This window comes from Orcinus orca, chromosome 2, assembly GCF_937001465.1.
Source record: "Orcinus orca chromosome 2, mOrcOrc1.1, whole genome shotgun sequence".
NCBI lineage: Eukaryota > Metazoa > Chordata > Mammalia > Artiodactyla > Delphinidae > Orcinus > Orcinus orca.
In genome coordinates this window covers 121,747,108-121,773,485 of record NC_064560.1, presented here as the reverse complement: position 1 = coordinate 121,773,485, position 26,378 = coordinate 121,747,108, and the positions used below count along the sequence as shown (strand labels likewise).

The 26,378-nt window shown below is 38.1% G+C and overlaps 1 long non-coding RNA gene across 1 annotated transcript in view; it reads left to right on the top strand.

The window, feature by feature from the left end:
* LOC125963404 (uncharacterized) overlaps positions 1–26,378 on the top strand; it is a 143,615-nt gene that overhangs the window by 5,478 nt on the left and 111,759 nt on the right. The window contains exons 2-3 of the long non-coding RNA XR_007475348.1: positions 2,981–3,111; positions 3,808–3,888. This is a non-coding gene — a long non-coding RNA (uncharacterized LOC125963404). The remainder of the gene's footprint in view (positions 1–2,980; positions 3,112–3,807; positions 3,889–26,378) is intronic.

Genomic DNA, 26,378 nt, shown 5'->3' with positions numbered 1-26,378 from the left:
CTTGAATTGTTTCTCCCGAGTCCCATATTTCTAAGCAGAATAGAAGTCAACTTCCTAAATTTCAAGTTGTTGCTTACGGATCATTGATTTCCCACATCTATTGGGAAATTGCTGTCTTTTTTTGATTGCCATGCATTAGATCATATTTTTCATCTTTCTTCATGGATATTTTCTACCAATCACCAGGGCACTTGCCTGTATTCATCGAATAATTGAGCCCTCCCCTAGATATTTTCTCATATGGAATATATTCATCATCTCAGAAGATTTCCACATTCATGGGATGACACATTCAGCACCCTTCCTTAACTTCTTCTACTGTGATGATCTTGATCTTTCCTCCCCTTCAGTCACCCAGTTCACGGCTAGAACTGGTATTCAAACAGTATACCCTGGCTGCTGAAATAGTAAAATACGTGTGTACTGGATGTTAAACACTGTCTACCCAGATGCTCCCTCCCCCCTCTGCCATGTCCCTCCACTCCTATGGGACCTCTCTAGAATTCTCCACGGTCCAGCAACTAAAGGGAAGATCCCTGATTCTGAGGAAGAGCAAGACGCTGCTCCGCCTTCAGGGGCAGCCTGACCTGTCATGAAATGGTTTGAATGTCAGCCCTGTCCACGGCCGTACACACAATTTTATCAATATCTGAGACTATTTCACCTCTGAAATGATATGCCCCTAAATTTATACTCTAATCCCTCAATTCTGTCTTTCCATTTTTCTTATTCGTTTGCTCTTCTTGGCCTGTTCTTCCACCTCACTGAGCTTCCCAGTACTCTGAGAGTTCCTTTTGCTCTCAGACTAACAGCTTTTCTCCACCTTCACTTGCTTCTCTATTAAACTTGGTCTGGTACTTTAACTCCATTCTCTCCAACACCCTCTTTTTATTGCCTTGTCCTTCTACCACATCTGTTCTGTAAGATGTAAATTAAATTAAGCCCACAATCCATCTACTTTGATCTTAAAACACCCATGCTTTGAAGAGAGCTAGAAAACCAAATAAGCTCACAACCATTATGTGCCTGTGTGCTGCCTGGTGGCTTTTACAGTCCTTGGTCAGCTTCCTTGTCCCTTGTTATTTTTTTAATTTTTTTTTTTTTTGCGGTACACGGACCTCCCACTGCCGCGCCCCCCCCCTCCCCCCACTCCCAACCAGTGCGGAGCACAGGCTCCGGACGCGCAGGCCCAGCCACTGCCCACGGGCCCAGCCGCTCCGCGGCACGCGGGATCCTCCCGGACCGGGTCACGAAGCTGCGCCCTCTGCACCGGCAGGCGAACCCCCAACCACTGCGCCGCCAGGGAAGCCCCGTCCCTTGTTATTTATTCCAAATTTTTAGCTCTCTCCTCTAGTTCCTAGTCTGCTTCCCAGTAGAGCCCCTTCACTTTCACCAGAGATTTTCCTCCAATTTTAGAGAGAAACTTGATATTCTCTGGTAGTACACTCATCTTTACATACTGCTACCTCACCTTCTAGAATGTTGACCATTCATTTAGGTCCTTCCTTTCAGAGCCAAGGAAAGATGTTTCCTTTTATTGTCCAAGACTAGGACCCACTTTTTTTTTCTTTTTTTTCTATTTCATCCTTTTCCATCACCTCTTAGACTCTCCTCCATCAATGATTCTTTCTTCCTCTGCACTGGGTCACTTCTCTAAGCTTGAAAATGTGCTCATGTCCCTTCCATATTAAAAAAGAAAAGCCAACCCTTTTCTACCTGATGACTCTCCTTGCTATCCCATTGTTTCTCCATTTACACAATCAATTTACTTATTCCCTCAGCTCCCATTCACTCTTCCACCTCCTAAAAAAGAGACTTGCCCAAGTCATTGAAACCATTCGAGTTAAGGTCACCAGCGTCTTCCCGTTTGTCAAATACAATGGACACTTTTTGACTTTTATTTTACCCAACCTTTCTGAATCATGTGGTACTTTTGACAGCTTTTTCTATCTTAAGCTGCTGTATACCCTTAACCTGTATATCTTCTGCTTTTCTTTCTATATGACTCTCAGCTTTATCGAGTTCATCTATCAACTAAAGTATCTGTAGTCTCCTGGATTCTGTTAGCCCTTATTTCTTCAAGTGTTTCTCTCTCTCTGGATGATCTTATCTGTAATAAAGTTTTAACAACCATCTGTATGATATTTTCATCTCTCTATGGAATATCTCCAGCTAGCTAATGATGATGACATTCAAATTAATAATAATTGTTAGTATTATTAACATTTATTAATCACTTTCAGGTGCTCTGCTAAGGTCTTTTCTTATATTAACTAACTTAAAAGTCTGAATTTTTTTCCCTACTCTTACATCAGAAGGGTAAAGCAACTTGTCCGTGTCGCATAGAAATAAAGTGGCAAAATTAGTCTCCAAACCCAGCTTATTGGACCCCAAAGCCCACGCTTTTAACCATTTTACTAAACCTGATATATCCAAAATTTAATGCATATTCCCTAAATTACCCATCTCCCTGTATAATCCATTTCAGCTAACATAGTCATCTACAGCAGAACACAAAACAGAAAATTGGAAGTCATGCTAGATTCCTCCCTTCTCCAAGCAGTAAGCCACCAGATCTTGCTAAATTTTTGTACCTCTTTCCTACATTCTTATCTAATGGTACTTGGTTCAGTGGCCTCATTCTTTCCCTGATGCTCCATTGAAAAATCTTCCTGACTGGATTATGCACATCCTTTTAGTCTTGGTGTCCTGCAATTTATCCTCTTCTGGGAACTATTTATCTTCTTATCCCATATATCTGATTATATCACTCCTCTGATAAAATGACTTTTAGTACACACACTGCAGCAGTTTCTCAGAGTGAGTTTTGTGTATCACCTTCCATCAGAATCACCTGGAGAGCTTGTTAGAAAGCAGTCTCGGGAATCACCGCAGGATTTCTGAATTAGAATTAATGGTGGAAGGACCTAGACTCTGTATTTTTAACAAGCTCCTTACCCGTGATTCTTTCTCACCCTAGAATTTGAGCCTGCCTTGCCTCCGTATCAGGTGCAAACACTTCAGAATTGCTGATAAGTACCATCCGACTCGGGCCCTTCCCCTTGTTACCCTCAGTTCTTTCCGCTCCTCCACCTACTCTCTGCACTCCAGGTAAGCCAAACATTTTGCAGGCCCCTGCTAACATGAAGCTTTCTTAAGTGTTGGTGACTTCATAGGTGCTGTGTCTTCTACCCAAAGTCCCTTTTCCCTGTATGTCTGGCAAGTTGCTTTGTGTGTGTTCATGTGAATGTGTGTGTGTGCTGTGTACCTTGAATCCTCATTAGACTCCAAGTTTCTCCCAGGACAGTGTGAGCTATTTAGTCATAGGAACTGTGTGTCCTGAAATCATTAAAAAAATACCATTCCAAGTTCAGGCTGTGTGCAACACTGTGTTATAGCCTGGAAAAATAGAATTAATGTGAATTTTGTATGTGCTCCGTATGTAGGTACTTAAATCTTTCAGCAATTTCTCTGTGGTTCATGACTGATTCTTTGACTGACAATTCATTAAAGCTTTTTGGAGGAAAATTTCATATTTGTTGGTATCTCTACCAATGAGCACACTAATGGAAATGGAATTCAAAAAAGCTATTTTGGTCCTCTACAGAAAGCCCTAATCAGAGAAATGTTGGAAGGAGTAATTTAACTGAAATCTCTGTATGGTCTGTTTATATCGATATTTCACACTCCCTGTAACATGAATAATCCAAGGAAGGGAGGGATATGAATAATTGTGTTTATGTGTCAGATGTTGAACTAAGCATTGCTCTTCACAATTTGCCTGTAAATGTGTAATCTTCGTTTTAGAGATGAGAAGACTGTGCTCAGAGATGTCAAGCGACGTGGAAGAATCACCCAGCTAATAGGAGACAAATTTGGAATTTGCAGGTATCTTTTCTCCTTTCTTCCGTTATACCTATGTTGTTTTAATTTGGAGTACATATGGATGAAGCATTTGCCTTAATAAGTAAAAGTTGGTTCAGATATTTTCTGTGAAGAGCGGAAATATTCTATTGGGTTTTTCCAATAAAAGACAATTTTTCTCCAAGTTTTAGAAAACAACATTAAGGATATATATTTTTTTAAATTCCTAGTAGATCTTTAAGCCGTCAACAAGCACAGAGAAGAGTAACACACTGCCCATTGCTTAGTGAGGGAGACATTTAATACTAATTGCCAGATTGGTTACCTGACTGGTGGTGACACAGGTAGAAAGTGAAATTTGAGGGCTACAATCAAGGATTTCCCCATACCCTTCCTTTCCCCCTCCTTCCCATCACCCTCTCTCTTCCGTGCCCCATCTCCAAGATGCTGGGACAGCTGGTTATCCATCTCATTTCCCTAACAGTTGCTTGCTAACTCTGTCACCAAGCTGTGCATTTGCTAGAACAGTGGATTTTCTTTATAAGACTGATGAGGAAGAGAAAAAGTACTTTGCATTGTTTCTGTTAAGGTTCATCATGCTGCGTGTGTGTGCCTGTGTGTCTCCCGCGAAGTCGGGGGAAACTATTAGGGGAGAGCCAGGTCTCTTTAATGAGCCTAGAGGTAATGCAAAATGCATGTGCTTTCACCTGCAGTCGGGTGAAGCCTGGTGCACAAACAAAGAGGGAGGTGGGAAGAGTCAGTTATTTATGCTTTTGCCGAAGCAGGTACCCTGGCTGCTACTGGGCATCCTGACCCACTTGTTCATTTTTTAGGAAGAAGTGGATACTTTCAATGGGGAAAAACTCAAGCATCAGATTTGCTCCTTGGAGCATTAATAAAAGGGCTCAGTTAGCTTCATCTCATTATTTTACTATGAGTATTGACTTTGGCCTAGAGTCATGTATAGATAAAATGGTGCAAGGGCTTGTCCTAAGTGATTACTCAGAATTACAAATCATTTCACGTGTAACTGAATACTGCAGTCTAGCTGGCACCCTGCCCCTTGCTTCTACCCCCCTTCCCTGCCTTTAATAGGAGCGCAAATCCAGCTTTGTCTGAAGAGGCAATTAATCTTATTCACTGAAAGCTGAATTTTAATTCACCAGCATGTGGAGGACATATTTGCCTATCACACAGAATTAGTTTAACAGAATTCAGGGAAAAAAAATATTGGAGGTCCTGGCATTCTTGGGCAGGCAAAGTATCTTGTAGATACATTCCTTTATTAGCTATCTACATACTACGGATAAACTTCTTTTTGTAACGATAACTCTATTAGGGTAAACTGGGTTTATTTTGTATTTGAAAGTGGCTGATAACATTTTATTTTCTATAAAGAAATCCACAAGATATGTGTGTTTTGGAAGAAAATGAACATAAGGTGAGAAAGATAAATTTTAGTATTCTAGATATTCTAAAAGGCTATTATCTTATTTTATTTTTTTTTTGCGGTACCCGGGCCTCTCACTGTTGTGGCCTCTCCTGTTGTGGAGCACGGGACCTAGCCACTCCGCAGCATGTGGGATCTTCCCAGACTGGGGCACGAACCCGTGTCCCCTGCATTGGCAGGCGGACTCTCAACCACCGCGCCACCAGGGAAGCCCAAAGGCTATTATTTTTAAGGGCACAGTTTAGAGATGATCATAAAAAAAGGCGACACATAAAAATCTTAGCCTACAGGGCTTCCCTGGTGGCGCAGTGGTTGAGAGTCCGCCTGCCGATGCAGGGGACATGGGTTCGTGCCCCAGTCTGGGAAGATCCCACATGCGGTGGAGCGGCTGGGCCCGTGAGCCATGGCCGCTGAGCCTACGCGTCCGGAGCCTGTGCTCCGCAACGGGAGAGGCCACAACAGTGAGAGGCCCGCGTACCGCAAAAAAAAAAATTAATAAATAAATAAAAAATTAAAAATCTTAGTCTACATACATCCAAATCAAATCACATGGGGGGTAAGTGGTGAGGTACAAAGTACCTTGGAGACTTGTGCAAAATCTGTTAGGCAAATACTGGGTTTCTGTAGTGCTTCTGCTGTGCTACATTTTAACAGTTTTCCCCTGAGCAAGACCCCAGCCTTGTGTCTGAGGTTTGTTTCTCATGTCGACAAAGTGTTAAAAAAAAAAAAAAAAAAAAAAACTTCCTGAAACAGTTTCTTAATTCAAGAGATTTGGAGATTTGGACAAGAATATGATTTAATGCATGTCCATGCTTAGTTAGATATCAAATTCCCATAAGGTCAGAAAACACATGGGCCTGGTTTTGTACTTCTACTTAACATGGCACTCCTCAAAGACTACTTTAAGGTACAGGCAGATATCAAAACATGTAACTGTTTCTCCCCAGTGAATAGAGGGAATTTAATAATTGTAAAAAGCACAGATGATTGTCTATGCCAAATAATAATTACAGCACAAATCTTAAGAGTTTAAAAGGTGCTATTGGCTTTTCTGTGGCTCCTTCCCCACTTATGACTGTCTCATACCCCTGGAATTAACCCCCAAATACGATTGCTTCCATTACCTCTCCCAGGGATGCACTGTTGAATACTTAATGAGATGAGGACTCCAGGAGCAACGGAACTCTTCAAAAATTATCCTAATGTTCTGAGAGTTTTCTTTTTTTTTTTTTTTTTTAACTCTTGGTGGGTGTGGAGTGGGCTAAGTGCAGGGAAGCCATCAGATTAAGTGTGCCTAATAGTCACCAAATGTCATGGCATAACTAAGCACAGGGCTGTAAAGTCACAAAGCTTTATTGCCTTGTCAAACCATTTGCAGTGCTAAACCAGGCAATTATTCTGAAAGGAAACATTTAAAATCCAGGGTTTTCACATTATTACCAGAAAATGTTGCTTTAAGTAGTGTCAGTGCCATAAAGATAGACTTTTGGAGTCCACATGTAAACATTGCATTATCTACATGTTAAGAATTTAAATTATGCAAAATTGGAATTTGGAGATGGGAAAGCCCAGAAACACCTATTTGCAAATAAACACTTGCAAATGTTCCAAGATTGAATGATGCATTGAAGGTACAGCAGTGTTCATCCATTATTTAATTTTTTGTAAGCTCTGCCACTGTACTAGGTGCTTAAACTTATTTCGAGAGACGGGGAGCTCTTCTGCAATTCTTTGATCTGTTTTATGGTCAGATCTTCAGTGCTGTGACCATTTGACCTGGGGGAAAAAAATCAAAGGTGAGTTGAAATCAAGGAACTAGCAGAGCTTTCAATATTTCTTGTTGCTTCTCAAAGTATATAAAAATTTTCCATTCCTCTTCACAGACATAACATGAAACATACACCCTTTAGGGAAGGTTCTGGGTAATACTCAACTTGGTGCTCTCATCTCAGCTTGGCAGGGCTCATCAGTAGTGTCCTTTCCAGTACAAGGATGAAGAAGCCCTCCATCAGCACTCTTTTTGGATAGAGGGCTTTTTTCTCCTGTCTCCTTCAAGAGACACAAGATTCTGCTCAGAATTCTTAAGGAAGCCCCAAATAAGTAGTTATATTTCCATGCCTAATTATTCCTTCTAAGCCTATAATCCTCTATCTGGATTGGTCTGAACATTCCCAAAGTCTGTCTATTGGTGGTCTGTCAAGGTACATTTAATTGAAGTTTTAATGAATATGAAATAAGTTTATTGCAGTCAGGGATAACTATGTTCCAGGTGTAACCTTATGAGGCAGGTTCTATTAGATCCATTTACAGATAGGAAAGAGAGGCCCTAAGAGTTACAAGTGTCATATAATTTGCTCAAGGTAAAGAAGATCATAACATTTGAACAGGGACCTTTGATTGCAGAGCCTATGCGTTAAACTACTTTGCTATCTTGCCTTTTTACAAGCTACAGAAGATAAATAACTTCAATGGTTTAAGAAATTAAAGTGACAAAATGAAAAGCAGAGAACTAAAATCAGGAGAGGAATTTCTTTCCATGTCTAAAAATCCAAGATCCCATGTCTGTTACAGCAGTGAGTGAAGATTTTCAGATGATTCCTTAAACCTCTTGCCAAACAGCCCTAGGAGTTTAAGGGCCTCAGATAAAGATCAGCTGCTGTAGCAAATAAGACGATTCCCAGATTCAGAGATACAGAGCAAGGAGTGTTTTTAAAATTCATTTTGAGAAATGTTAGGATGTTTTAGGTTGTAATTCATCAGAAAACTCAAAATATCCCAAACAGTTGGGAAGTTTTCAAAAATGTCCTATAATAAGTCTGAGGGTATGGAATCTCAGGATTCGGTCATATAGCAGCTTAATTGCATCACTGAGAATCCAGATCCTATTCCGTTTCCCACTCTGTCATCCTCAGTGTAACTATTATCTCTGTTGGTCTCAAGATGGGCACATAATTCCAGGTATCACATCTCCAGGTATCACACATCCATACACCAACACCAGAGACAGAAAATGCAACTGCCTGTATTTCGTGTACTTTTGTTCAAGAAAGAAACCTTTCCTAGAAGTGTCTTTAGAATGTTTCCCCTCACACATAACATATACTGTCACCTACAACTTGGTTGCATGTCTACCCCAAAACCAACCTCTGTTAAAGGGAATGAAATGTATATATACACACACATATCTTTTTTTTTAAATATGAGATGAGAAGATGAGGATGGAGTAGAGAAATTATTTTCACTAGGAAAATAGGTAGCTTTATGCCAAAATCTAAATAATGGTGAGTTCCCAGAATCTTAGTGGTTAAAAAATCATTTGGAGAGAGGAAAAGATAGAGGGCATATCAATGTGTACTGGATATTTCATTTGAGAGTCTAATATCCTAAGGTGTATCCCAAGTCCTGTTCCCCTTGCATCTATGGAGAGAGGACGAGTGGGCAACATACTAAAGTTTACCATCTATTCCTTCTTTCATCTTCCTAGGGAATAGAGTGAATGCCACCATGTGCTATGTGCTGTGTCAGGTGCTAGAGTGAGGAACAGTGGGAGTAAGGATAGAAAAGTAGTAAACAAGTCAGAAAGTCTGTGTGAACTTCTGGGCCTTTCTCCTGGGCAAATCAGACAGGATTTGCTGAGATCAGTGAACTGTAACGCACTAATATATAGTATATTTGGGAGATCCAACTGGAAGCAGATGGAAGGAGCTCATGTTCTCTGTTATATTTCCATGTTGTTATCATTACTATAATTGAGTGCTCCTAGAGAGGAGCTTCCCAGTGGAAAAGATCCCCATAATCTTTATTCCCTACCTTTTCTTAAAGATATTCAAGTCATAAAAGGATTGCAAAGACAACTACCTTTTTAGGTAAATATGATTGTCATCAGTTGTCTGGTTCCTTAAGGCATATAGGAATTCAGCCCTTCCACCAAAGGAAGGCAAGTCCTGCCAGATTATCTAAGCGGCACCATGTTTCTATTTGAAAGAAAACCTAACTTTAAAAATATTTCTATATAAAAAACTTCTGACTTACGGTGAAGTCTAAAAAGCTGCTGTTTATCCAACTTATTCTCTGAACCATTTTTAAATAAAAAGTGCTCAAATTTATATATCTAAATAACTATTCAACAAAATGTCATAAAAATAAATAAATAAATGTCATAGGCCCTAAATACAACTTCAGAAGGGAAATTCCAAAATTTTTTTGTTTTTAGTGGTACCTGTTTTGTTGGGATAAGTAAATAGCCTACGAAGGTGACTCTTTTCAATACTCCTCTGTATAATTAGAAAATGATTGACTTACATTGTGCTTTAGGGTAATGCTTCATGTAAAGCAGTTTCCCTTTCCCTCTATGTCAGTGCCTGGTTAATGACCCAGCTGACAGTGGTTGGAATAAAGCTTGTTGGATGACCAGCATTTGCGGAAATGAAATATGGAGAAATGGGATATCTACCATACTATCAATAATGTTTTTTTCAACAAGCAAAAGGAAAGTGGAGGGGGCAATGGGAGAAGAATAAGAGGAAGGGTAAAGGAGATAAAGAAGATGAAGAAGCAGAAGTAGAAAAAATAAGAGGAACATATATCTGAAATCCCAATGGGTTATTATAAGTTACAAGGATAACTACAGAAGTAAAGTCTAGATGTTTTTATAAAGAGATAATACACGAGGCACCTTTGAGAATTAGAATTGCCGACAACAGAATTTAAAACGATGTTATATTTATTGTGAAATTGCATTGCTTCTACTTATTTCATAAAATATATGCCTTTAGGGACTCTGGTTAACATAGTTTGGTTGATTATTGTGTTGTTTTAACATCCTGTGGTGAAAGCAATCTGGCAAACTAACCACATTACAGGACAGATTCTAAGGAAAATTACCAAAAGAAAGAAATCTGTCTGCTTCGACTCTTTATACTTGGTGGTCCTATTGAGAATTTGATTTGGAAACACTTTTGTAAGAGCTTAGACTCTCTGAAATACATGGAACATTCAACTACGTGATGCTGGATACTTGCTATTATCAACTTGTAAATATCATGCATGAAGCTCTGATTTCTATTTTACACATGCTGGATGCAAATGTTAATAAAATATAAATCCCTCTTCCAAGGAGTTTATACTCTGGCATGCCAAATAAATGTTTAGGCTTCTATAAGAGAAAATAAAAATCAAAAGTTATGCTTCTGTGATTGTTATAGATTCTCTGGGTCTTAGAGATTATTTTTCTATTACCCTAACAACTTGAATATGGCATGTGACTTACTAATATGACTTACTAATTCAACCCTATAGAATTTCTTGTGTTCTTTGGCATTGGTCTGAAATAGCTGACCTGAGATTGGGGTAACAAGTTAGGAGTGAATTATGGGCAGGGGAGTACAAAAGAGGTTTCTCTTTAGCAATTCAATTTGACAAAATTTTTTTCAGCCTTACACATTATGTATTGATACTAGATCAGGTATTGGTTATCCTAGCCCAGAGAGTCATAAAGACATTGGTGAGAGGTATCTTGAGGGACTCTGGGATGAAAGTGTGTGGCCCAGATGATCTGAGTTATAGCATGGAGATAAAGATCTTCACTGACCAAGAGGTTATTGCCTCTTTACAGCAGGCTCAGGTTCTAATTCATCAGAACTTTGATTCCTAGAAGCAGTGGGAAAAAAACAACTTTTAAAATTGAGTCATTAAGGGATGACCTGTTTATTGCTCTTTGAGATGGAGAATGCATATTTACAAGTTGCTTGTAAATGTGTTTTTAAACATTTTAGAAAAATCTAGCATAAACAGCAGATCCCTATTAATGAAACTATACCTTGTTTTTCTGAACACTGCATTTTCTTATTTCATTGTTACTTTGGATTTTAAAATAAAAATAATATGAATAAGGGGCATTAATTCTGTACCCAAAAGTCATATAGTTCCAGTGAAGATATGAAGTATTCACTAAATATAGAGGGAGAAATCTAAATAAACAAATTTCTAGCAACACAGGAGAACACACAAGTTCTCAGAAGATTTTTTAGAAAGATAAGCAAGATGTAAAGCACCCCAAATTAATTCCTGTCTATTTTTTTCCTGTATCTTTGTCTTTCTCCTCCTAAGAACAAGGTCCAATGTGATTTCAACCCTGAATACATTTCCTCTTGCTTTTGTAGTGTTGAAGACAAAACATAAGTTAATACAGTAAATATGTTTAGAAAATACCGCTCTCTTAGGTTAATTTTGTAGGTCTGTTTTTGCCGGAGTAAGATTGTATTTTGTGGCACTTCTGATCTTTCAGAATATTGACTGAGGCTAAGTCCCCGTTAAATCAAAGTGTCATTCATAGCTATGGAATTCAAATACCTTGTTGATGGTACATAGTAACTATTGCATAAGTGTATATTGAATTAATTGTCTAAGTTATAATAAAAAAATAAAGCTCAATTCAAATGAACAATTTTCTGTTTGATAAGACACAGAAGCTTTCATGTGAGTTGCTGTTCCTCAGTTACGTAGAAGAGTCCACATTTGTCCTGTAGCACAACCACTAGACAAAATCATGCTTATTTTTTTTATTTGACCATCTGAGTTAATTAGCCCCACCTGGCTGAGTTATAGTTCAATGAAAGGGAATTCTGAAGAGTTTTTCTTTGTTAGTTTCATGTTTGAAGTAAACATCCTGAACCTTTTATAAATGTAATGATTTTCTCTTAAAAACTCACTAGTATCATAACTATACTAATAAAAGCATAATGTATATTATTAGATCTGAACTCTTGGTCATGGGTATCTGCATTTTAGAGGTGGTCTGTGTACAAGTGTCATAAATGACCATTTTACAGATAGAAAATGTTCTTAATCCATAATTCTTTATTGCTGATGGTTATTGCATTAGATGATGACCCATAGCTGTTAAGAGTCAGTTTTTAATATCACAACCATTTAGAAAGGTTAATGGACTCGGTTTTGAGACTTAACCTTTGGAGGCTGCAGTTTAAGAGGTTATATTTTGTGCACTAAAATGCCAGAAAATATCTACTTATTTTCATTTCTCTATGTACTTTTAGTGTGGTTATGTACAGTAACTGTTATTTACTAAGCAAACTGAATGAAAGTGTGTGACATATAAGATAACAAGTTTCTAGAGCAGTGAGATTCTTTCAAACTATACATTTCATATTTGGCTTCTATTATTTTGCATTTAGACACAAGAACTGAAATGTGAACAGATATAACCTAAATCAGTTGAGGAATGTTTATTAAGGTGGTTCAAAATAAAAAAGACCAATATAATAACTCAGTTTTCTTAGCTAGTCTGAAAAGTTCACATGCATTGTAACGGGAAACTGGTCATTTAGGAAAATCATGAATCCCTTCTGGATGGTACCTAATCTACAGCCCAGAATTTTCAGAGGAATAAAATAGGGTCTATCTGGATTCAGTTAATTTCATTTCAGAAATCTAAATAGGGTTCCACTGTGGCCATTTATCATTTATTTTGCCACCCATTTTCTTCTTAATATTACCCTAGTCCCTTTTATTTCATTATTTTGTTCATTGTGAATAAGCTTTGTTGGAGGAAAATTGCAGACACTCCCTTTCTATGAAGCCAGAAGCTGAATGTATAAATAGAGTAATGGCTCCCGATAAATTACACCTCCTGTACCCATTGGGTTGTGTCTCCCCACCACACTGACTCTGCGTTTGACCATGTGACTTGTTTTGGTCAATAGGATATAAGTAAACATGATGCAAGCAGAGGCTTGAAAAGTGCTCGTCCATTAGGTTACCCTCTCTTGCTTGCTCCTTTTAGAACCCATCCACAATGTGAAAAGGCCTAGGGTATGATGTTGTGAAGAGAGACTCCTGAACCAGTGGCTTCTTTGCAAAATTATTATCAGATGCGGGAGTGAGGTCATCTAGAACCAGACAGTCCTCAGCTGATCTGCCTGTCCCCGTTTTCTGTTACCTAACCTCTCATTGGCTCTCTGAGCTTCTTGAAAGTTTTCCAGGAAATTGCCTTTTACTAATTTAGCCAAAATTAGTCGCTAATGCAACCAAGAACCCAAAAATAACATAGGGACTTTGAAAATGCAAAGGGATTACTTGAGAAGAACACACAACCACCATGAACATACTTACACAGATTCACTTAGAAGTGAGGAGTGAATCATATGTATGTTAATTAGTTTTGGTTATCAAATATTCCTTACCAGAGAGTAGTTGATAGAACATTTTATGAGACAGACAGTGGTATTAACTTAGCCACCTCTGGGTAGGAATCTGAGTTTCCATTTACTTTTCACTTATGTTGTACGGAGCTCAGTCTAGAAGAAGTTACTCAAAGAATAGTTACAGTATTTGAAGACTTTGTGTCCTAAGCAGCATTCTTTTTCCCAGTTTCATTGAATATAATTGACATAGAATGTTGTATTAGTTTAAGGTGTACACAGCATTCCTTCTTTATTCCTGTATTCTCCTGAACTTTTTTGTGTGTCTATTTTTTCCCTTAGCCCCATGTTTCTACATTCTGTTCCCCATGCCATACGGGGACTCTGCTCTTGTAAATTGCGCTACCCCAAGTGCCTCCCAATGTTGTTCTGACATTTGCCATGTGCTGTTGCTCTCCTTTCACATCTGCTCTGAGCTCATCACCTGCTTTATGCTATTGGAAGCTTGGTGTAAAATTCACATACAACGTGAATTATCCTAAAAGACAATGCATTAATTTTGTTTTCCACCCATAGCTCTTCTCACAGGCTGAACTGCGTATTGATACATGTTTCTGTCCTTACCACTTTAAGGGCAGTAGCTTTTTGTCATTTTATTGCTTCAGTTCTAACCTGGGGTTGATGGGTGGTTAAATTGTGGCATGTGTGGATGTAGGCAATTTATAGTGAGAAGATCCTTGCTTTTAAAGTTGGCTATCATCACAAAGAGGCAAAGAATCATGTTGCTACTACCAGGCACGCTGCTTTACAGGCAGGTGATGCTCAATAAATGTTCATTGAATTGAAGTTATTTTCCAAATTTGGAGAATTGGTCTTCATTCGAGAACAAAGGAACCCATAGTTTGTGATATTATGTAACTACTTTCATGGTAAAAAGAAAGTTATTCCCTTTTGATACACAGATAAATATTCAGTCACAAAAGATAAGGGGCCATGAGAAGACAGAAGAGGAACATGAAATCTAAAATCCAAGAGAAAAAGAGGCCTTGGAGGTTAAGTAACATTTCCCTTTTCTCGCACAGCATCACTCCACCAAAGCTGTCACAATCTATTCAAAGACTGTAAATTTGGTGTTTTGTACATTAGAAGGTACATTCAACTGACAATGCTAGGAAATCCATTTTTACAACTTAACAGTTTCTGTCAATGTTTAAAAAATGTTTTCTCTATCCATTTCTTGGGAGACTCATAAAGCTGGCTTTCCTGAGTGTTCTTGGTTTCTGCTCTGTTTGTTCATTCTTTAACTTTTTTTTCCTTCCATTTTGAGAAAAGTTGTTGGCCATTTTCTCATCTTCTTTGGCTTTGGCTGTGATGCTAGGTGATTCCAATATAATTAGGTGAGATTTTTATAGGCCCTCAAAGGCTAACAATATAATAAATGTGGCAGTTCAAATAATAGCAATCATAGCAGGTCAAGCAAAAAAAAAAAAATCCTTTGAACTGAATGACAAACCTTAACATTATCAGAGTTTGGAAATGCAACACTCTTTCCTTATTTTTAGTTTTTTAAAACTTTTTGTATTGCATAGGGATATTTTCATTCTGTCTCAACTGTTACTGATTTCTTTTAAAATTTGCAATGCATAGATTCTGCTAAGAAAGACTCAAATATTACTGCAAAATGAATCATTTTCCTTCATTATATTTTTTCTAGACTTTCAAAGGATACCTATTTGTCTAATTACTCTTAAAAATCAAGATGTTACAAATGTCTGAAATGCTTTTTTATTTGATTTTAAAAGTAATGTGTTTATTGCAGAAAGTTACACTACAGAAAAGCACAAAGAAATTACAATAATTATTTTGCTAGTGATAACTAGCATTACCCTTTTATTTTGTATCTTTCTAGTCTTTTTTCTATGACTAGATGTACACATGTATATGACATATGTAAATGGATTGATGCTTTTTGAGTAAGCAGTATGAAATATAAATTTCTTGACAAACAAAAAGGCTTATAAAACTTCAAGTAATAAAATTTCAAATGGAACCCTTTTATAATTAAAACGTGACAAAAGTCTATCAAATTTCTATTGTTTGGGTGGTAGTACAGTTACTCCTTAGGTACGAATAGCTCTTGCTGTTTTGATGGGAGCATGTCAAAAAAATTAACTATGGCATATATGAAATGAGAGATTTCCGATGGCACTACAAATAACGTCCTGAGATCCATTTTGATACTTATTTTCCAAATGACTTTAAGGCTGCTCACCTCTCAGTCCCCACCTGGCATCTTTTTCTCATGAAATTCAGCTGTTATTTGTAACTGGTTGAAATAAGCAAAAATAAAGCTCACAGCATTTTACCTTTTTAAGCACAGCTTTATTCATTTTTTTCCATCAATGCTTAGAAATGTGGCCTGTGAAAGATAACAAGGCATGGTTTTGGAGCATGCCATAGCCTCTCTCAGTCTCCCCCACTCAGTGCTAACTCTTTTGTTTGTACAATATCCTTTTATTCTGAGCAATATAACATTTTAGTTCTTGTAATAAATGCCTTCATGTGAAGCAGTTCAGCTACGAGAATGTTATTAGACTGTGCTCCCAGGCAGTGCACCTCCACACGATCAATACAAAGCTGGGCCTCAGCTCATTCCCTCTTTGCTTAAATTCCCTGCAAATGTGCAAGAGAAGCAGCAGAGGGTGTCATCAATCACAGGCCACTGTGACATATGCTGAAACCTGACCAGGGCCGAGATGTTTTAATAAGGCATCCATTAAAACCCTCAAATAAATTGCAATTTGAAAACAGAACATAATACCAGCCAAGTTTTCCTCATCCATCTTGTGGCATGTCATGTAATGTAATTGCGTTGTTAATTTATCCAAGAACTTTCTCAGTACACTGTTACATTGGCACCGCTTAATTTCCCTGTAGACTGTGTGTGTGTGTGTGTGTGTGTGTGTGTGTGTGCGTGCACACACACACACATGCATGTGAGACAGAGTGAGCAACTGGAGGAGAAGAAAAGACAGAATCTGTGTTTATTTCTGTGTGTTTGTGTGTCTGTGTGTCTGTTGGTTCCTTGGAGGAAATAGCCATGTTTCTGCTTAGCATGGCATTAGCCAGAGAGCTAGTCAGAAATTTGAAATGTTTGACATTTTGTCAATGGCCCCTGAGCATCCTGTCGCTGCCTCACCAACTCTGGCCTACAGCTGGACCACCTCTCTGCCATGGGTTTATGCCACTCCAGAGTGGGATCACTCAGAGCGCCTGTGGATCCCATCAATAAATATTGACAAAAGTGTTTAGGGGCTACTTAGGATCGCCACACAATGACACTCAGGACAGTACTTGTTTTGGTTTCCTAGCTCTTGGGTTATAAGTGAAAAGTTTTGACAAGTGTAAGAAAAGTAAGAATTTATAAATCAATAGGAGAGAATGAAAAAGTATTTCTCTGGAATAATATCAAAGTGATTGCGCTGAATATAATACAGATATGTGTGTGTATATATATGTGTTATTTTTAAGAGCTTAGAGGAAAGATGCAGACAGGCAAGGGCTCATATAGATTTCTTTGTCTTCTAAGCATAAATCTAAAAATAAGTAATGCAATTCTTCATGGAGGGCTGCCTCAGCAGATTCTTCACCTTTATTCTTCTAGGTTTTCTTAATCTGTTCTTTTTTTTTCTGTAAAAGAAGCCATTGGAAAGCGGAGGGTAAATCCACCTCACACATTCCATCTATGTCTAGGATGTCACAGTAACCATATTGCCAATCAACTATTGGTTTAAAACGCTCATCTTTCCTAGGCCTACTGTTTTGAAGTGTTGAACTAATGACAGAAGAGAGAAGACAGTGTGACAAAAGGGAAAAAAATGCACCATTAACCTACTTGTGTAGCTGTTGTTTTATGGTTAATAATGAAGAGTAAAATAGTTATTTGAGACCCAGTTAAATTAACAAAAGACAGTTAAAGGTAAAGCATGCCAGTTAATAAATCAACAGCCACCTTCTCTCAATAGATTCTTATGTCTAAAGTTATGTTATAAGTTGGCCCTAAGAATACGGTGACATTCTAATGTGCAACCTGCATACAAAGCATTCTCCAAGGCTCCACCTTCTCCCTATGCAAACTATTAGACAGTCACTGAGTATGAAAGGTGCCAGGAAAAGCCAAATTAGTTTCTGCTTTCTGCTAATGGATGACCTTTGTGATTTGGATCAGGGGCTGAAATTCACTTAGAAAGGCAGGAGAGTGGGGAAAACACCTAAAATCATTTTCTCTCCCTATAGAGGAGACGCCTGCCTACCACCTGTCCAATAAATGTCAATTGGGTTTTTTTTTTAAATAAGCAGCCTGATTCAAAAGCATGGAATGCTTGGTTGAGAGGTACAGGGCAGTAGGAGGGAAGTTGCTTAAAAATATAAAATCAGAAAACATAAAGCATTTATAGATAACAAAATATATAAAACCATTAAAAATTAGACACGAGAATGGTTAGCTCTTTCCTAGGGACTTTGTTAACACCTCAGTGTTCTACGTAGATTCTTAAAGCTTTACTGAAATTTGAGCTGATGTATTATGCTTAGGAGAAATCATGTTTGGTTTCTTATAGTTGAAAATATTTTGAGGTTTAGCTGAAATTTGTTTGGAATTGGGAGTGTAATACCCCGAGCAACATTCAAGGGATCAGAACCAACAGGAACTGGAATATACAAAAACACTTTCTTTAGCTCCACGTGAGCCTGGGTTGCCAACTTTCACATGCTTCTAATGTTAGCTCAAGCTTTCTGGCAGTCCCATTGTAAGCTCCATTTCACAGGCATCCTCTGCTATTTTGGCATTTTAATGTTGGCCTTGCTGCTTTTTATTTCCTTGTCCAGGAATACAGTCATTTTAAAAACAGCATAATTATTATTGGATGTGCATTTTTCTTTAAGTTCCAGCTTGAGATGAATTCTTTCTTGCATTTAGCTACTACCCTTGAAATGCACGGAAGGAATGAAACATTAAAGACACTGAGGACATGGACCTTTAATTCCTCTTGTGTATTGCAAGGGCAAAAATGAAATGTCAGTTCCCAAGGTGATTATATAGTGCATGTTGGCAAGAATGGAATAATTGTGTCCTACCCAGGGTGTGAGAAATGTATACATGGGGAGATAAAATTGTAAGGGGATAGACAGGATAGGGTAAGCACATGTACAGCACAAAAGAATTCAATTGGGTGGATGACACAGGTCTTTGGCCTTTGTGGAAATCAATGAACTGCTGTTTAGGTGTCTTTTTCAAAGCACAGGGATGTTGAAAGAATAAAGCCTTGACTCTCTGATCCATTGAGGCTTGCTCAGTTAACCCTAGGATATTTTTAAGAAAGCTGATTTGTTTTTCTTTTTGATTTTCTTTTTCTCTCCCTTTCTTGAACTGATTTACAATTCCTGCATCTATTGCTGCCTTTAGCTATGAGCGCCATTATTCAGCTACCCTTTTGGTAATTAAATTCTGCTTGAATTGCTTATAGGCCTAACCCTCCTTAACTTCTGTCTGTGACCTCCTGTTTCTAAGTTAGTTAGTGACATTGTATTGGACACACCATGAATAACCTTTGCTGGCTGCTAGAATACCCAGGTCTGAATTCAATTTGAGGTTTCTTTGTACAAAATTCCCTGCAAACTTGCATTCAAATTCAAAGCCTGATCCATAAAAATCTTCTAGCAATATCATTCTAATTTCAGAAGCCTAGTGAGATGAAGCCATGTGTTATGTTATAAACACCCCAACAAAAGAACTGTGATCTTACCATGTTATTTTTTTCCCCAACGTAATTTTGTAAATGTTTTTGATTCTGCCTCACCATTTGGAGACTCTTGAACGTGTTACTCTTCCAGATTCCCTGCTTTAAAATCCCCTAGAGCCCCATAAGTGCTGGGTTTCTTAAAGAAATAGGTTACCCTCGCCCCTACCCCCTACACTCCCCACTCCTCCAAAAACAATCCCCATACAAAAGTGCCAATAAACTAACTCAGCCGCATACAATGATATTGTGAAGAAAACCTCAGGAGAAAACCATTTAAATTTCATGGCATAAATCTGAGCTCTTGGCCAGCCTTCCGTTAGCAAGTAGCAAGCACCAGTCTCGTGCTAATTCTCCACCGAACCTCGAGTTTTATGAAAGCTACATTTTATCTGTTTGGTTATTTGCAGTCACTCCAGAGTTTAAAAAGGATTATTAGCACCACTCACATTTTATTGTGGGAGTCACAGTACTTGGTTGACCCCCTTTTCAGGTCCTATTGAATTTCCTATACAAAGGAAATGAAAATGTCTTATATTTAATACAGCATCACATAACAAGAGACTTAGTTATTACACAGAGAGCTGCAATTTTCTACCTTTGTTTCAGCTATTACTGTGGAGCTGAAATTTCCAAGCAAATTTTTTTATGATTTGCTTATTGCTGGCTTTAGAGATGACAGTGAGGGGAAATGCCACCTTTATGCTACCTCCTCTATAATAAGGGGCTTTCTGTTTGTACTTTTTTATCCCACAAAAGAGTGGTCCAGCTTTTTACTGATGTCCCAGTTTCTTGCAGACAGGTCAATTTAAAAAGTTAAGGAAGAAAAGTGATCTGACAGAAACCATGGATTGAACAGAGCATTTTCCTGATTTTACTCCCATGTGCTCTGAGATTACACTGGGGCAAGAACTCCAGTTGGGCTCTTGGCATAGGCCAGACCCTGGTGCTAAGCACTTCACCTTTATTATTCAATTATTACAATGATGACAGTGGAATAACAGGTAGGTATTATTACAATTATTAACCTCTTTCTGTAGATAAGGAAACTGAGGCTTAGGGAGGTTTTCTAACTTGTCCAGTGTTGCCAACTAGGATTGGAACCTGATCTGATTCCAGAGCCTGCTCCTCCCTCTTTTTTTTTTTTCTTGGTAACAATAGTCATTTATTACTTTCTAAAACTTACTTTCTTTGATGCTTCTTTATTTTAACATTTAGAATTATTTTTTAAAGTAATATACAACAAACACACACATACTTTTTCAGATAGCTAAACCACCTGAAAGTAAGTTAGTCATTATGATACTTCTGAAAATAAGAACATTCTCCCATTTAACCACAATGCCATTGCCACAGCATAAAAATAAACATTTCAGTAACGTCATCTACTAGCCAGTCTATATGCAAATTTCCCAGATTGCCCCCAAAATGACTTTTTGACCCTTTTTATTTATTTATTTTTTTTTTTGCGGTACGCGGGCCTCTCACTGTTGTGGCCTCTCCCGTTGCAGAGCACAGGCTCCGGACGCACAGGCTCAGCGGCCATGGCTCACGGGCCCAGCTGCTCCGCGGCATGTGGGATCTTCCCAGACCGGGGCACGAACCCGCGTTCCCTGCATCGGCAGGCAGACCCTCAACCACTGCGCCACCAGGGAAGCCCTGACCCTATTATTTTTGATTCAGAGTCTGATCAAGGAAGAGCTTGCCCTCTTAACTACTTTATCTACAGCCTCTCCAGAATACTGGATTTGGAGCGAGATCGTTACAGGTTAAAAGAATTAAGTACAAAATCTTGTGCCTAAGTGCAGCTATCATATTGATTTATATATTATCATAGTAGGTCTGTACATTCTAAAGTCTCTTTCCACTCTGACATTTTTGGAACCTGTGATGTTGTGACACTGGCTATCCAAAGAGTGGAATAATGGAATACTTTGGTGATTCCCTAAGCTGTTCTACAGTCATTTAGTCTCAGAATTAGTTATAGCTGCCATATTGAGCCTGGTTCTATCTTGTCGTTGCTTAAATGATTCTAAACTGGCCTCAGCAAATCTGTTCCTAAAAGGTAACTCCTGACACTCCGGGATTCAAAAAGTCATTACTGAAGGATAAGAAAAGGGAAAACATGAGTAAGAAATCAGAAATGAGGAAGAACTAGGGAGAGAATGTGAAGAGAAAAAAAAAAAAATCAGAATCAGGTTGATTAAATTTATAATTACAACAACATAGCAATAAATAAATATTAGTGCTTAGCATGCCTGGCAGAATAATGAGGATTTTAAATGTAGTATTTCATTTAATCCTTACAAAAGTAATGTTCCAAAATAGGTTACTATTACCCCTTCACCATTTTATGGAGGAATTATTGAGTCTCACAAATGTTAAGTATCTTGTCCAAGGTCACCTAGATAATAAAATGCAGCTGTGCTCAAACCCAAGCTGAAGAAGTGGGGAGGGAGAGGGGCAGCTAAGGAATGGTGACATTGGCAGGGATGAGTGGGCACTTCTGTTCCTACTGTGCCCTCCCTTCCCACAAGTTCTTAGTCAACACATCTTGTCACTGGTCGAGAATCTCATTTTTTCTGTCTCTACTACCACTGCTTTAGTTCAAGCCAACGCCATGTCTTCACCAGATGCTTGCAGTAACTCTTAACAGACTCCCTGCCGCCAGCCTCTCCCTCCTTTACTCTCTACTATACTGGTCAGACCATTCTTCCCCGTGATCTTTCTCAACATGTCATTCCTTTGTTTGAAACTCTTTGACTGTTCATCACTTAGACCAATTGTTGTTAACCCTGCCTGCACATAAAAATCCTGGAGAGCTTTAAAAAATGCTGGTGGCTAGGCCCCCACCTCGGAGATTCTGATTTGATTATTCTGAGGGGGTAAGTTTCCCAGAAAAAAATACAGGACACCCAGTTAAAACTGAATTTCAAGCAAACAAATACTTTTATTTTAGGTATGTTCCAAATACTGCACTGGACATATCTACACCTTTAAAAAATGTACTAAAAATAAATTCTGTTTATCTAAAATTCTGATTTAACTGGGTATCTTGTATTTTTATTTGCAAAACCTGGCTATATGTTTGCATGTGTTGTGAGGAAGCTGAACGTAAGTATTTTAAAAATCTCCCTGGGTAAGTCATGTACAGAATGGAAACCACTGGCTTATAGGAAAATGTTTGAAAAAAATAATATCTAAATGTCTTCTTATGGCATAAAAGATCCTTCAGACCTTGGCCTCTGCCTCCTTTCCAAGTCTCACCCCCCCATACCTCACCTTCACCCTCCTAAATGCTGTATAGTCTATCTCCATGTCTTTGCACGTGCTGTCTCCCAAGCCTGGGATTTCCTTTCTGGGCTGTTTGATGAACTCCCAGTCATCCTTTAAGACCCAAATCTGACTTCCTTAGGTGAAGTGAATTGTATGGTCTTCTCTACTCCTGCAGAGTTTTGTGTGTGTGTGTCTACTGTTCTGACTACTCCTGGTACTGACAGTTGTATACATTGTCTGTCTGCTTTTTACTAAGCGCTGTATTAGTTACTTTACATTCATCTCAAACTCACATCAATATTGTGCAAATTAATTTGCCCCCTGCCTCCCTTTCCCCCCAGCTTTATTGATATAATTGACACATAACATTGTTAAGTTTAAGGTATATAATGTATAGATTTGATACACTTACATATCATAAAATGATTACCACTGTTGCATTAGCTAACATATCCATCACTTCCCATAATCACCATTTCTTTTATGTGTGAGAACATTTGAGATCTACTCACATAGCAACTTTCAAATATATAATAATACAGTACTGCTAACTAAAATCACCATGTTACTCATTAGATTCCCCAGAACTTACTGATCTTATAACTGGTATCCTTTGACAAACACCTCTATTTCTGCCACCCCACTAACCCGTGTAACTACATTTCTGTTTCTATGAGTTTGCCTTTTATAGATTCACATGGAAGTGATATCATACAGTATCAGTCTTTCTCTGACCTATTTCACTTAGCATAATGCCTTCAAGGTCCATCCATGTTGTTTCTAATGACAGGATTTTTCTTTCTCATGGCTGAATCTTATTTTATACATATATACACCACATTTTATTTATTCATTCATCCATCAGTGAACACAGATTGTTTTGATGTCTTGGCTATTGTGAATAATGCTGCAGTGAACATGAAGTGCAAGTATCTCTTTGAGATCATGTTTTCATTTCCTTTAGATATATACCCAGAAGTGGAATTGCTGGATCATATGGTAGTTCTTCTTTAAATTTTTTGAGTAACCTCCAAGCTATTTTCCATAGTAGCTGTACCAATTTACACTCCCACCAACAGTACACAAGCATTCCCTTTTCTCTACTTCCTTGCTAACATTTGTTATCTCTGGTCTTGTTGATGTGTGAGGTTGGATCTCCTTCTGATTTGCATTTCATTAATTATTAGTGATGTTTAGCATCTATTCATGTACCTATTGGCCATTTGTATGTCTTAATTTTCTGCTGCCTTTAAGTCTCATCTCCTCTGTCCCTCCACTCCGAACACCTATCTTCCTAAATTGCCTACACTTCCTTGTCTTGTCTTGTCTTTCCATGTGTCATCTCCCAAGCCTGAGATTTCCTTAAGCTGTTTAAGTCCCACTGGTCCTTTAAGACCCAAATCTGACTTCCCTAGGCAAAGTCAACGTATAGTCCTTATACTATTCTGGCAGGGTTTTCCATGCACATCTGCTATTCTGACTACTCTTGCTAACCATTGTATGCATTGTCTGTTTGCTTTTTGCTAAGCAATTTATTTCGTTCATTATATTGAATATCTCAATTCTCATGATTAAAATGTAATCATTTGTTGATTTGTTATTTCAAGTTAATGACAACTAACACTGTTGCACTTTGTATGTCACATGTCAGCTTTTGAACAAATTAACACACTGAAATCCTGGTTTGTGGTAGCACAATACTTGGCACTGGGATAGAGAAAATGAGTCTTTTTTTTTCTAACATCTTTATTGGAGTATAATTGCTTTACAATGTTGTGTTAATTTCTGCTGTAGAACAAAGTAAATCAGCTATATGTATACATATATCCCCATATCCCCTCCCTCTTGTGTCTCCCTCCTACCCTCTCTATCCCACCCCTCTAGGTGGTCACAAAGCACCAAGCTGATCTCCCTGTGCTATGTGTCTGCTTCCCACGAGCTATCTATTTTACATTTGGTAATGTGTTTATGTCAATGTTACTCTCTCACTTCGTTCCAGCTTACCCTTCCCCCTCCTCGTGTCCTCAAGTCCATTCTCTACTTCTGCATCTTTATTCCTGTCCTGCCCCTAGCTTCATCAGAATCACTTTTTTTTTTTTTAGATTCCATATATATGTGTTAGCATGCCGTATCTGTTTTCCTCTTTCTGACTCACTTCACTCTGTATAAAAGACTCTAGGTTCATCCACCTTACTACAAATAACTCAATTTCATTTCCCTTCATGGCTGAGTAATATTCCATTGTATATATGTGCCATATCTTCTTTATCCATTCATCTGTCAGTGGACACTTAGGTTGCTTCCATGTCCTGGCCATTGTAAATAGTACTGCAATGAACATTGTGGTACATGTCTCTTTTTGAATTATGGTTTTCTCAGGGTATATGCTCAGTAGTGGGATTGCTGGGTCACACAGTAGTTCTATTTTTAGTTTTTTTAAGGAACCTCCACTGTTCTCCATAGTGGCTGTATTAATTTACATTCCCACCAACAGTGCAAGAGGGTTTCCTTTTCTCCACACCCTTTCCAGCATTTATTGTTTCTAGATTTTTTGATGATGGCCATTCTGATCAGTGTGAGGTGATACCTCATTGTGCTATTGATTTGCATTTCTCTAATGATTAGGGATGTTGAGCATCCTTTCATGTGTTTGTTGGCATATCTTCTTGTTGATATATCTTCTTTGGAGAAATGTCTATCTAGGTCTTCTGCCCATTTTTGGATTGGGTTGTTTGTTTTCTTTGATATCGAGCTGCATTAGCTGTTTGTATATTTTGGAGATTATTCCTTTGTCAGTTGCTTTGTTTGCAAATATTTTCTCCCATTCTGAGGGCTGTCTTTTCTTCTTGCTTATGGTTTCATTTGCTGTGGAAAAGCTTTTAAGTTTCATTAGGTCCCATTGGTTTAGTTTTGGTTTTATTTCCATTTCTCTAGGAGGTGAGTCAAAAAGGATCTTGCTGTGATTTATGTCATAGAGTTCCACCTATGTTTTCCTCTAAGAGTTTGATAGTGTCTGGCCTTACATTTAGGTCTTTAATCCATTTTGAGTTTATTTTTGTGTATGGTATTAGGGAGTGTTCTAATTTCATTCTTTTACATGTAGCTGTCCAGTTTTCCCAGCACCACTTATTGAAGAGGCTGTCTTTTCTCCATTGTATATTCTTGCCTCTTTTATCAAAAATGAGGTGACAACATGTGCGTGGGTTTTTCTCTGGGCTTTCTATCCTGTACCATGGATCTATATTTCTGTTTTTGTGCCAGTACCATACTGTCTTGATTACTGTAGCTTTGTAGTGTACTCTGAAGTCAGGGAGCCTGATTCCTCCAGCTCTGTTTTTCTTTCAAGATTGCTTGGTAATTTGGGGTCTTTTGTGTTTCCATACAAATTGTAAAATTTTTTGATCTAGTTCTGTGAAAAATGCCATTGGTAGTTTGATAGGGATTGCATTGTATCTGTAGATTGCTTTTGGGTAGTATAGTCATTTTCACAGTGTTGATTTTTCCAATCCAAGAACATGGTACATCTCTCCATCTGTTTGTATCATCTTTAATTTTTCATCAGTGTCTTATAGTTTTCTGCATACAGGGCTTTTGTCTCCTTAGGTAGGTTTATTCTTAGGTATTTCATTCTTTTTGTTGCAATGGTAAATGGGAGTGTTTCCTTAATTTCTCTTTCATATTTTTTATCATTAGTGTATAGGAATGCAAGAGATTTCTGCATTAATTTTATATCCTGATACTTTACCAAATTCATTGATTAGCTCTAGTAGTTTTCTGGTGGCATCTTTAGGATTCTTTATGTATAGTATCATGTCATCTACAAACAGAATT